The sequence below is a fragment of the Salmo salar genome, chromosome ssa20 (genome assembly GCF_905237065.1).
Source record: "Salmo salar chromosome ssa20, Ssal_v3.1, whole genome shotgun sequence".
In the NCBI taxonomy this organism is placed as follows: domain Eukaryota; kingdom Metazoa; phylum Chordata; class Actinopteri; order Salmoniformes; family Salmonidae; genus Salmo; species Salmo salar.
In genome coordinates, this window is record NC_059461.1 from 39,979,003 (window position 1) to 39,992,469 (window position 13,467).

A 13,467-nucleotide genomic window follows, 5' to 3' on the forward strand; every position below is an offset into this window, starting at 1 on the left:
TGACTCCAAATCCAGACCTCCATGGGTTGATAAATTGGATTTCCATTGATTATTTGTGTGTGATTTTGTTGTCAGCACATTCAACTATGTAAAGAAAAAAGTATTTAATAAGATTATTTCATTCATTCAGATCTAGGATGTGTTGTTTAAGTGTTCCCTTTATTTTTTTGAGCAGTGTATTTATCAGAGGTTTAGGGAGGGTGTGAATCCCAAAAAAGTGTAATTATACAGATGTTTAACAAAACAGTCGACAGTATCATACCTTGGTAAATGTGAATGAAGAAAAACAGTTTGGATAATGGTTTTCATACACATACCTTGTCCATAATGTGGAGGCCTTTGGGATATTCATTGAAAAGGTAAGGGAGGAGGATGGTACATGTGACCTGCGTTACATACCAATAGACATACCTTTGTATAACTCCTTGTCTGTATACCTGCAGACACAGAAACAAAAGTGAGCAGTTCAGTCATCTTCACCCAATACAGCTAGCCTTCAACATATTCTTATAGCCTACATATGATTACCCATTTGTTATTTATTGAATTGTGTTAATTTTCTGTTTTAGAAAGATTTGAACAAATATGAAAAGAAATCAATATACATTTAGGTCACACATACTCCCTCTGCGGCTCTCTAGGTCACCAGGCTGCTCATTATTACACATCTGTCACCATCGTTACGCGTGCCAACGCCTCATCAGACTCACCTGGACTTCACCACCTTCTTGATTACCTTCCCTATATCTGTCACTCCCTTTGGTTCCTTCCCCAGGCGTTATTGCTTCTGTTCCCTTGTTTCACGTTTCTTGTTTTGTTCCTTGTGTTAGTTATTATTAAAAGTCACTCCCTGAACCTGCTTCCTGACTCCCAGCGTACACATGGGACAAACATTACTTTAAATTGAGATGTTAAAATGTTTCAGTTAAGTGCTGTGCTTTTCAAATCCAAATGTTTCAGTTGGGCAGTTAGGTTCGTGCAAGAACCCACACCAACTAAGGAGGTTCCTCGATGAACCCCACCTCCTATGGGTTCTTGGAATAACTTTTTGGGTACATTTTCAGTGCCTAGAACACTAATGTTATTTGAAGAACTTTGAGGATCTTAGAAGAACCCTTTCTGAACCCCAAATTGTTTTGTGTACCTCTGTCAGACTTGAATTGAGGGGGATTGAGTTTGTATGCCATAGGCCAAAAAGCACAGGCCAACCTACCCCTTGTTAGCTTAAGATTCTGAAGATAATAAAATGGATCAGATTATACAAAGTTTTCTATCACAGCGCTTTGGTCCGCAATGCTTTATCCTGTCTGGGCTAGGGGGCAGTATTTTCACGGCCGGATGAAAAACGTTCCCAATTTAAACAGGTTACTACTCTGGCCCAGAAACTAGAATATGCATATTAGTAGATTTGGATAGAAAACACTCTGAAGTTTCTAAAACTGTTTGAATGGTGTCTGTGTATAACAGAACTCATATGGCAGGCAAAAACCTGAGAAAAAGTCAACCAGGAAGTGGAGGATCTGAGAATTGTAGTTCTTCTTTCTAGTCGCTTTCGAAACTACAGTATCTGTTGCACTTCCTAAGGCTTCCATTGTCTGTCAAAAGCCTTCAGAAAGTTGTTTCAGCCTTCTCCTGTTACTGGGCAGATAATAGGAGCTCAGTTACTGAGTGGACTGCCTGTGGACAAAGGGATTGGATATGTGCAGTGTGCGCTGTTCCTTCTTTTTTTTCTTCTTGAATGAATATGCTATTGTCCGTTTGGAATATTATCGCAATTTTACATTAAACATACCACAAAGATTGATTTTAAACAGCGTTTGACATGCTTCTAAGTACGGTAATGGAACATTTTGACTTTTCGTCTCTGGTTCCACGCTGGCACGTTATGCCTTTGGATAAGTGATCTGTATGCATGGACATAAATATGGATTATTTGGAACAAAAACAACATTTCTTGTGGAAGTAGCAGTCCTGGGAGTGCATTCTGACGAAGATCAGCAAAGGTAAGAGAATATTTCTAATACTAATTCTGAGTTTAGGTTGCCCCGAACTTGGCGGGTGTCTGTATAGCTCACCGTGATGGCTGAGCTATGTACTCAGAATATTGAAAAATGTGCTCTCTCCATGAAGCTATTTTAAAATCTGACACAGCGGTTGCATCCAGGGGTAGTCTATCTATAATTCTTTAAATAATTGTTGTATATTTTGTCAACGTTTATGATGAGTATTTTTGTAAATTGATCTGCACATTCACCGGAGGGTTTTTGGTGGGAATACATTTTCTGAACATCACGCGTCAATGTAAAATGCTGTTTTTGGATATAAATATGAACTTTATCAAACAAAACATACATGTATTGTGTAATATAATGTCCTAGGAGTGTCATCTGATGAAGATCGTCAAAGGTTAGTGCTTCATTTAGCTGTGTTTTGGGTTTTATTGACACATGTCCTTGCTTGGAAAATGGCTGTGATTATTTTTGTCTATGTAGTCTCCTAACATAATCTAATGTTTTGCTTTCACTGTAAAGCCTTTTTGAAATCAGACAATGTGGTTACATCAAGGAAAGTGTATGTTTGAGAAAGTTATGACATTTTGCTGTTTTTGAATTTGCCACCCACCTAGCCCATAGAAGTTGTGCTAGAAACAAACTGTAAAATAGCCGAGAAAGACGTGACTCCGATTCATATGGGAATATCATATGCAAATAGTCTGGGTAGCCATTTGACTAGATGTTAAGGAGTCTTATGACTTGGGGTAGAAGCTGTTTAGAAGCCTCTTGGACCTAGACTTGGCACTCCGGTACCGATTGCGTGCGGTAGCAGAGAGAACAGTCTATGATTAGGGTGGCTGGAGTCTTTGACAATTTTTGAGGCCTTCCTCTGACACCGCCTGTTATAGAGGTCCTGGATGACAGGAAGCTTGGCCCCACTGATGTACTACCCTCTGTAGTGCCTTGTGGTCGGAGGACAAGCAGTTGCCATACCATGCAGTGATGCAACCAGTCAGGATGCTCTCGATGGTGCAGCTGTAGAACCTTTTGAGGATCTGGCGACACATGCCAAATCTTTTCAGTCTCCTGAGGGGGAATATGTTTTGTCGTGCCCACTTTCTTTACTGTCATGGTGTGCTTGGACCATGTTAGTTTGTTGGTGATGTGGAGACCAAGGAACTTGAAGCTCTCAACCTGCACCACTGCAGCCCCGTCAATGAGAATGGTGGCGTGCTCGGTCCTCTTTTTCCTGTAGTCCACAATCAACCCTGCTTGCTTCTTAAGCTAAGCAGATTTGGTCTTGGTCGGTCCCGAGATGGGAGACCAGATGCTGCTGGAAGGAGTCTTGGAGGGCCAGTAGGAGGCACTCTTTTTCTCTGGTCTAAAAAAACATATTCCAATGCACCAGGGCAGTAATTGGGGACATTTCCCTCTGTAGGGTGCTGTCTTCTGGATGGGATGTTAAATGGGTGTCTTGACACTCTGTGGTCACTAAGGATCCCATGGCGCTTATCATAAGAAGAGTAGGGGTGTAAACCCTGGTGTCCTGGCTAAATTCCCAATCTGGCCCTCATGCCATCATGGTCACCTAATCATCCCCAGCTTACAATTGGTCATTCATCCACCCTCCTCACCCCTGTAACTATTCCCCAGGTTGTTGCTGTAAATGTGAATGTTTTCTCAGTCAATTTACTTGGTAAAATTATGTAGAATTGCATAAAATGTTTTTAAATGTATTTTTTTTTTCTCAGACCTGCAAATACAATGATAGATTAAGGCAATCAGTGCTTTACTATAAAGGTGATTTTTCCACCCCTACTCTCGTCCACGGTGGTCTGCGAACCCACTACCTTCTGGCCCGCCACGCTTGTGTAAGGACCGACGCCGGAGACAAGAAGCAGGTACGGGGAGTTGACATTTAATTAGGAACAGACAAAGATCAGGACAGAAACAGGGTCAGCACACGGATACACAATGACAATCAATGCAGCAGCGGGGAACAGAGATGGGGAACTGACAAATATAGTGGAGGTAAACAGGTGATTGAGTCCAGTAATACGCTGATGCGTGTGACGAAGGCAGGTGCGTAATGATGGTGGCAGGAGTGCGCAATGCTGGGGAGCCTGGCGCCCTCGAGCGCCAAGGGGGGAAGAGCAGGAGCAGGCCTGACACCTTGTGCACAATCAAATGTATTGCTTACAGGATGAAAAACTGTTTCTAAAACTGTATATCGAAAGCTCTGGTCTCTCCAAGAAGTGAGGGTAAACGGTAGATATGTTCTCTACTTTCCACTTTGTTTTTTTATTTTGGGCATATAGTGGAGGGTCTTTTTTATTTTATTTTAATAATTTTTTTCCAAGCGTTCAGGGAGGGTTTAGGTAAAATGTCGTTTTTTTATTTTTTTTTAAGATCCGATTTTCTCAGTATAACCCTTATTATAAATAATGTTCACTCCCTTAGAGGCAAAGTTCCCTATGTCTCTGTAATTTGATCAGTTAATAAAGTAATGTAAAACTGTTTCCATTTTTCCCTAATAATACAACTATCAATAGTTGTATTATTAGGGGAAAAGAGGATGTGTGTTATCCAAGCTCAGGGGCTGATGCCAGATATTACCACAGAAAGCCTATTGACTTTATCAAACAATAAGCCCTGGCCTCGACACTAACAAATATGCCTGAATAACTACCTGGCTGTATTTGTGTGCTTCTATTGAGTCACTTTATACAAGGTAGCCTGGAATACACTGCCATGTGGTAATCCCTAATTCTCTATCTCTTACCATCTCTCTCTCATTTTTAATCACTGATATTGCAGATTGTAAATATACTTTACATACCCTGACCACAGCCTATGTGTTATACAGCTCATTGTTGATGTAATAGTGTACGTGCCTCTCAGGGTGTCTGTCAACCAACATACCAGACATACCGTACACAGTAACCACTCAACAGAAACCACAAAAAGCATTGTTCAATTTCCCTGGAAACCGAGGGTCAAATTGACTCGATTACACTCCAGTACAGTGCACAGCCTTGCACTCTAACACTACTGTTACATAACAGACCTTATTGGATTTGTTAGTGCTGCATTTCAGCAACGAAGATGAAAGATAAATCACTGTGTGAAACAGGCCTTGACACTGTGCTGAGAATTTGATGAATACCCTATTCATGTATTGCTAAACCACAAAAACACGCTATTGCTTAGCTACACTATTGGGATAGAATGAAGAAAAATAGATTGCTGTTATTGTATGATTTGAAAAGATAACAAAAACTTCCAGGCACAGTAGATATGTTATTCTTTGAGTTAAATAAACTCGTTAAACCTGACTGCCTAAAGTTAATGGGAGCAAGTGCGTGTGCACTAGATTTGAATGGCGGGAACCCGTTTACCGGGATTTACCGCCCAAAACCCCTACCTTTTCCCGGAATAAATAACTGCAAGAAACCTGTAAATTGTAATAAATGATTTATATGAACAGCATGGCATGAAATGGAACTATAAAATTATAAGTGATGTCTAAATCTGGCTTCTCTACGGCCTCTGCACGATAAACAATCAAGGCTCAGGGTGGGGACAGACAGCCCATCTTAGTAGGGAGCGCAGTTCACAATGCATGTAGACCTATCATCTCATGGTAACTTTTTTTTCTTGTGACAGGTAGGCCTATATTTGCTGCAACCTAGCCTATGCTACAGTAATATAAAGACTGAAAGCACATCTAATTTACCCGTATCCATCTGGCTTTCAGGGGTCACCTTATTTCTAACTGTAAAGATAATTATTTTTAAATTGCAGCAGAGTTTTAAAACAGCTTATCACTTGAATATTTTTGCTATAAATCAGTGCACGTGTGAGAACTTTCTCGGAGTCTTTCTCTCTCCATCAACTCCATTCAAATTGCATTCAAAATTGCATCCAAAATAGATAATCCTGTTCTAGAATGACATATAGCTAATGATGGGTTATGCATAATTAGCTTCTAACTTATAGCCTCTTCCTCTAGTGCAATACGTAAACTCCAATACGTAAACTCCTGTGCTCCGCTGGTCTCTAACATTAAAAAAACGCTCCTTGGCTCTTGGAGTCCCATGCAGGAAAAGCTAGACTAGAATAGCTTGCTGGACATAAGGTTTTGCTCTTCTTACACCAATAAACTATTCAAAGGACACAACCTCTTGTTTGCTGAATGTTAAATACAGCAGCCAATAGAACTCACGGGTAGTTTGAAAGATGAGCAAACACATGAGGGTGTTCTTTTCAGTCTCCTGAGGGGGAAGAGGTTTTGTCATGCGCTCCTCACAACTCTCTTGGTGTGATTAGACCATGATAGTTTGTTGGTGATGTGGACTCCAAGGAACTTAACTCTAGACCTGCTTGTGTTGTCAGCAAACTTAATGATTGTGTTGGAGTCGTGCTTGGCCACGCAGTCATGGGTGAACGGGTAGTACAGGAGGGGACGAAGCACGCATCCCTGAGGGGCCACAGTGTTGAGGATCAGCGTGGCAGATGTGTTGTTGCCTACCCTTACCACCTGGGGGCGGCTTGTCAAAAAGTAAAGGATCCAGTTGCAGAGGGAGGTGTTTAGTCCCAGGGTCCTTAGCTTAGTGTTGAGCTTTGTAAGCACTATGGTGTTGAACGCTGAGCTGTAGTAAATTAACAGCATTCTCACATAGGTGTTTCTTTTGTCCAGGTGGTTAACCTCTATGGGACCGGCGGGACGAATTCGTCCCACCTACGTAACATCCACTGCCAGCCTGTGGCGCGATTTTCAAAATCTTCAAAATCCTATTACTTCAATTTCTCAAACATATGACTATTTTACAGCCATTTAAAGATAAGACTCTCGTTAATCTAACCACACTGTCCGATTTCAAAAAGGCTTTACAACGAAAGCAAAACATTAGATTATGTCAGCAGAGTACCAAGCCAGAAATAATCAGACACCCATTTTTCAAGCCAGCATATAATGTCACCAAAACCCAGAAGACAGCTAAATGCAGCACTCACCTTTGATGATCTTCATCAGATGACAACCCTAGGACATTATGTTATACAATACATGCATGTTTTGTTCAATCAAGTTCATATTTATATCAAAAACCAGCTTTTTACATTAGCATGTGACGTTCAGAACTAGCATACCCCCGCAAACTTACGGGGAATTCGCTAACATTTTACTAAATTACTCACGATAAACGTTCACAAAAAGCATAACAATTATTTTAAGAATTATAGATACAGACCTCCTCTATGCACTCGATATGTCCGATTTTAAAATAGCTTTTTGGTGAAAGCACATTTTGCAATATTCTAAGTATATAGCCCAGGCATCACGGGCTCGCTATTTAGACATCCGGCAAGTTTAGCACTCACCATAATCATATTTACTATTATAAAAATGTCATTACCTTTTGTTGTCTTCGTCAGAATGCACACCCAGGACGTCTACTTCAATAACAAATGTTGGTTTGGTCCAAAATAATCCATCGTTATATCCGAATAGCGGCGTTTTGTTCGGTGCGTTCCAGACACTATCCGAAATAGTAAAGAAGTGTCCGCGCTTGGCGCAATTCCTGACAATAAAATTCAAAGTATTCAATTGCCGTACGTCGAAGCATGTCAACCGCTGTTTAAAATCAATTTTTACGTCATTTTTCTCGTAGAAAAGCGGTAAAATTCCGACAGGGAATCTCCTTTTCGGCAAACAGAGGAAAAAATCCCAAAGGCGGGGCGGTCGGGGTCACGCGCATAAGCTAGTGTCTCTTGATGGGCCACTTGAGAAAGGCGATAATGTGTTTCAGCCTGGGGCTGGAATGACGACATTCTCTTTTTTCCCGGGCTATGAGAGCCTATGGACGACGTGGGAAGTGTCACGTTAGAGCAGAGATCCTTAGTAAATGATAGAGATGGCAAAGAAGTTCCAGAAATGGTCAGACAGGCCACTTCCTGTAAAGGAATCTCTCAGGTTTTGACCTGCCATTTGAGTTCTGTTATACTCACAGACACCATTCAAACAGTTTTAGAAAATTTAGGGTGTTTTCTATCCATATGTAATAAGTATATGCATATTCTAGTTACTGAGTAGGAGTGGTAACCAGATTAAATCGGGTATGTTTTTTATCCAGCCGTGTCAATGCTGCCCCCTAGCCCTAACAGGTTAAGGGCAGTGTGGAGTGCGATTGAGATTGCATCATCTGTTGGGGAGGAGTAGGTCTAGGGTTTCCGGCATGATGGTGTTGATGTAAGCCATGACCAGCCTTTCAAAGCAGTTCATGGCTACCGACGTGAGTGCCACGGGGCGATAATCATTTAGGCAGGTTACCTCCACTTTCTTTGGCACAGGGACTATGGTTGACTGTTTGAAACATGTAGGTTTTACAGACTCAGTCAGGGAGAGGTTGAAAATGTCAGTGAAGACACTTGCCAGTTGGTCCACTCATTCTTTGAGTGCACATCCTAGTAATCCGTCTGGTCACGCGGATTTGTGAATGCTGACCTGTTTAACCTGTTAGGGCTAGGGGGCAGCATTGACACGGCTGGATAAAAAACATACCCGATTTAATCTGGTTACCACTCCTACTCAGTAACTAGAATATGCATATACTTATTACATATGGATAGAAAACACCCTAAATTTTCTAAAACTGTTTGAATGGTGTCTGTGAGTATAACAGAACTCAAATGGCAGGTCAAAACCTGAGAGATTCCTTTACAGGAAGTGGCCTGTCTGACCATTTCTGGAACTTCTTTGCCATCTCTATCATTTACTAAGGATCTCTGCTCTAACGTGACACTTCCCACGTCGTCCATAGGCTCTCATAGCCCGGGAAAAAAGAGAATGTCGTCATTCCAGCCCCAGGCTGAAACACATTATCGCCTTTCTCAAGTGGCCCATCAAGAGACACTAGCTTATGCGCGTGACCCCGACCGCCCCCGCCTTTGGGATTTTTTCCTCTGTTTGCCGAAAAGGAGATTCCCTGTCGGAATTTTATCGCTTTCTACGAGAAAAATGACGTAAAAATTGATTTTAAACAGCGGTTGACATGCTTCGACGTACGGCAATTGAATACTTTGAATTTTATTGTCAGGAATTGCGCCAAGCGCGACACTTCTTTACTATTTCGGATAGTGTCTGGAACGCACGAACAAAACGCCGCTATTCGGATATAACGATGGATTATTTTGGACCAAACCAACATTTGTTATTGAAGTAGACGTCCTGGGTGTGCATTCTGACGAAGACAACAAAAGGTAATGACATTTTTATAATAGTAAATATGATTATGGTGAGTGCTAAACTTGCCGGGTGTCTAAATAGCGAGCCCGTGATGCCTGGGCTATATACTTAGAATATTGCAAAATGTGCTTTCACCAAAAAGCTATTTTAAAATCGGACATATCGAGTGCATAGAGGAGGTCTGTATCTATAATTCTTAAAATAATTGTTATGCTTTTTGTGAACGTTTATCGTGAGTAATTTAGTAAAATGTTAGCGAATTCCCCGTAAGTTTGCGGGGGTATGCTAGTTCTGAACGTCACATGCTAATGTAAAAAGCTGGTTTTTGATATAAATATGAACTTGATTGAACAAAACATGCATGTATTGTATAACATAATGTCCTAGGGTTGTCATCTGATGAAGATCATCAAAGGTGAGTGCTGCATTTAGCTGTCTTCTGGGTTTTGGTGACATTATATGCTGGCTTGAAAAATGGGTGTCTGATTATTTCTGGCTTGGTACTCTGCTGACATAATCTAATGTTTTGCTTTCGTTGTAAAGCCTTTTTGAAATCGGACAGTGTGGTTAGATTAACGAGAGTCTTATCTTTAAATGGCTGTAAAATAGTCATATGTTTGAGAAATTGAAGTAATAGGATTTTGAAGATTTTGAAAATCGCGCCACAGGCTGGCAGTGGATGTTACGTAGGTGGGACGAATTCGTCCCGCCGGTCCCATAGAGGTTAAAACCTGTTGGGGCTACAGGTTAGCAATGAACCCCGAGTCGGGATTGCTAACAAGGCTGGAAATTCAAAACATCAAAAATCTAATAATTTCAATTTCTCAAACAATCAACTATTTTACACAATTTAAATGATAAACATCTCCTTAATCTAACCACATTGTTCGATTTTCAAAGAGGCTTTACGGCAAAAGCATAAAGTTAGATTATGTTAGGACAGTACATAGCCACAAAAGTACAAACATCCATTTTCAATTCAAGGTCAGGCGTCACCAAAAGCAGAAACCAGCTAGAATTATGCACTAACTTTTGTCAATCTCCATCAGATTACATTTACATTTTAGCCATTTAGCAGACGCTCTTATCCAGAGCGACTTACAGTCAGATGACACTCCTAGGACATTATGTTATACAATACATGCATTTTTTGTTCCATCAAGTTCATATTTATATCCAAAAACAGCATTTTACAGTAGCGTGAAATTCAGATTTTTTTCTTCTCTGAAATGCTTCCGGTGAACATAACAAAATTACTATTCGAAAACATTGGTAAATTATAATATTGTCATTCAAAGAATAATATATTATCATCTCGTAATTGCTACCGAATGGCCAGATCTCAAAATAACTTTACTGGGAAATCACATTTTGCAATAAACGGGGTGCTATGCTAAGAACAACAGGCTATGCTATACAGTTAGCATCATCTAAAATCGATAATAACATTGTAAATATCCCCTTACCTTTGATTATCTCCATTAGAAGGCAGGCATCCCAGGTCCGGAAGGCATCCCAGGTCCGGAACAAATGTGGTTTCTTTTGACAAAGTTCATAATTTATGTCCAAATAACACCAAGTACTTAGCGTTCATTATGCTCCCACAAAACGTGGTGGGGGGAGTGTAAAATCACGCCGAAAAGCTAAAAATACCTAGTAAATAATCTATTTACGTCCGTTCAAACATGTCAAATGTTGTTTAGCATTAATCTTTTGGTCCATTTTTAACGTTAAACATCAGTAATATTTTCACACAACCTATCCTATGTCTAGATAAACAATGATGAAAACTCACGCTTCTCAGATTTATGCGCAGGCGCAAAAAAATGAAGTGATGACATGTCAACTTCCTTGGATTCTAATTTGCTCTCTGTTTATCATAGACGCTTCAAACAACTTTATAAAGATCGTTGACATCTAGTGGAAGCCGTAGGTGTTGCGAAATGAATCCTTTCTCACTATGGTATCTATAAAACAATGACACTAAATAGTACAGTCACAAAATTCACATTTTTTTAAATCTATTTTTCACAGGTTTTTGCCTGCAATATGAGTTTTGTTATACTTACAGACACCATTCAAACTGTTTTAGAAAATTCAGAGTGTTTTCTATCCGAATGTGTTAATAATATGCATATCCTAGCTTCTGAGTTGGTATAGGAGGCAGTTAAAAATGGGCACATATTTTTTTCAAAATGTCTCAATACTGCCCCCGAGCCCCAACAGGTTGTTAAAGGTCTTGCTCACATCGGCTACGGAGAGCGTGATCACACAGTCGTCCGGAACAGCTGGTGTTCTCATGCATGCTTCAGTGTTGCTTGCCTCGACGCGATTAGAAAAGGTATTTAGCTCATCTGGTAAGCTTGTGTCACTGGGCAGCTTGCGGATGGGTTTGCTTTTGTAGTCTGTAATATTTTTCAAGCCCTGCCACATTTACTCTGCTTTTATCTGGATTTACAACCTAAACCCACCTTACAGTGGCTGTCTGCATCTTAAGTCATGGAAACAGTCATATATATATATGGTGATGTAACTTTTGGATTACCCAAGCTCAGTAATGTAATCAGATTACATTCAGTTACTTTCCCCTTAAGAGGCATTAAATGAATAGAACAATGTATGTTACCAATTGAACCACATCTATTGCAGAATAAATGAATATTAAAGTTTACTTAGATGGCAATATATAGGTCTTACATTTTACTTTATGGGTTGGTTATGTAGGCTTTTTCTAACCCATCGCTTTCTACTAAATTTAATTGTATTATTATATGATCTTTACATTAAAAAGTCTGTCACAATTCCAGTCATTCCAATAAATGTTATACCCCTTGATCTTCAAGAATAGGACTTACAAGTATAGATTAGCCAAATTGTTTTACCTGAGCATAACCCCAAAACTAAGGATTTATTAGTCAGCCGTACTCTAAGGATTATGATCTTGTTGTTATGGAGGACTGATTTGGATCATTGATTTGAGATGACAATAAATGCTGTGCTCCTGCTGCGCTAATGGAATGGCATCCTTAAAGCACCACTGAAAAGTGCTATTTACATGGGAAAATGAATGCCATATGATGCATTTGCTATAGGCCTGTTTACCTTTTTGTTGGTGACACTTTGATATCTTGATAATATGCAGCTGTTTCAAGGGAAAATGCACAGATGAAACAATAACAAAATTTTCTCCCTGCCTCTGTTTTGGTAAAAAGCTGAGGGATGGGCCTGGAGAAATGTAACCACTCTCAGAGACAGAGCTATGGATGCACAATTATTGTTTTAACCACATGAGGCTGGCTACACAATGTTTGTTTACATTTAGAATGTTTACAAACATTGGAGAAAAGCAAACTTATATTTTGTGGTGTGACTGTTGAACGAAGCTCATGAGGCATTTATAAGTTATATGCTTTAACAATCAATGGATATATACACTACAAGTCAAAAGTTTGGACACACCTACTCATTTCAGGGTTTTTCTTTATTTTTACTATTTCTACATTGTAGAATAATAGTGAAGACAAACTATGAAATTGCACACATGGAATCATGTAGTAACCAAAAGTGTTAAACAAATCAAAAATAGATTTTAGATTCTTCAAAGTAGCCACCCTTTGCCTTGATAACAGATTTGCACACTCTTGGCATTCTCTCAACCAGCTTCATGAGGTAAGTCACCTGGAATGGATTTCAATTAACAGGTGTGCCTTGTTAAAAGTTAATTCATTGAATTTCTTTCCTTCTTAATGCGTTTGAGCCAATCAGTTGCGTTGTGACAAGATAGCTCTATTTGGTAAAAGACCAAGTCCATACTTTAGCAAGAACAGCTCAAATAAGCAAAGAGAAATGACTACCCATCATTACTTTAAGACATGAAGGTAAGTCAATGAGGAAAATGTGAAGAACTTTGAAAGTTTCTTCAAGTGCAGTCGTAAAAATCATTAAGCGCTATGATGAAACTGGCTCTCATGAGGACCGCCACAGGAAAGGAAGACCCAGAGTTCACTCTGCGGTCCAACTCATTCCTAACCATCCTCAGAAATTGCAGCCCAAATAAATGCTTCACAGAGTTCAAGTAATAGACACATCTCAACATCAACTGTTCAGAGGAGACTACGTAAATCAGGCATTCGTGGTTGAATTTCTGCAAAGAAACTACTACTAAAGGACACCAATAAGAAGAAGAGATTTGGTTGGGCCAAGAAAAATGAGCAATGGACATTAGAC